At 34.6% G+C, this 889-nt stretch overlaps 1 long non-coding RNA gene across 1 annotated transcript in view; it reads right to left on the reverse strand.

Moving 5' to 3' along the window:
• The window catches only part of LOC128249807 (uncharacterized), a 2,589-nt gene extending 1,836 nt beyond the window's left edge, over positions 1-753 (reverse strand). The window contains exon 1 of the long non-coding RNA XR_008265928.1: positions 320-753. This is a non-coding gene — a long non-coding RNA (uncharacterized LOC128249807). The remainder of the gene's footprint in view (positions 1-319) is intronic.
• Between the last annotated feature and the right edge of the window lie 136 nt (positions 754-889).

Consider the following 889-nt stretch of genomic DNA (forward strand, 5'->3'; position numbering starts at 1 on the left):
ATATATATATATATATAGATATATATACATAAAGATACATACATACAAACATAAATACATATATTTACGCACTCACTCACACACACACACACACACACACACACACACGAATATATATTTGCACTGAACTGCATGGTGCATCGATAATAAATTTTGTGCGCACACTCAAACACATATGCAAAAATACATGCATACACACAAATCTACATGCATATATTCTTCTATACATATATGTACACACACACACGCACACACACACATACACACACACGCGCACGCGCATATACATACGCATATGCGTGCATACAAGCTTACATACACACATAGCGCAGTTTTATGCTCATTAAATTTGGTGTTTTTCATGATAATTCCATTTTTTTTTTTATATTGGTGCTGTTGTTGTTTTGATGCTGTCGTTTGTTGTTGCTGCAAGAATCAGGACCGATTTAATGCTGCATAACATGTCAGCTGCTGCAGCTACTGCAATATCAGAGCTTGTTGTGTAAACTGTAACCAGCCTATGCATTAAAATGTCTTTCTCTCTTTGCACTCGTCATCCCTCGCATCTGATTACCAACGCAACCAATTGCTGAATGCAATTCGAATTCCTAACAGACTCCCAAAGACTCTTCTTCTTTTCTATATTTCCTTACTGTTTTCTTTTTAGTTTTATATATTTCGGCTTTTTCGAAATTCTTTTTGTATTTCTTTCCATTTCTGTAAGTCTTCTGCTGTAAACGTGAATAACAGTGATATGGTTGTATAAAATCGCCTTGTGATACGATCACATTATAATAGTGACGTCATGCACAAAATTATTACTCATACGAGGTCACGATTAGTTACTGTGGCTTTTGTACTTGCAAATATGCATATATATATATATATA

This window comes from Octopus bimaculoides, chromosome 1 (genome assembly GCF_001194135.2).
Source record: "Octopus bimaculoides isolate UCB-OBI-ISO-001 chromosome 1, ASM119413v2, whole genome shotgun sequence".
Lineage (NCBI taxonomy): Eukaryota > Metazoa > Mollusca > Cephalopoda > Octopoda > Octopodidae > Octopus > Octopus bimaculoides.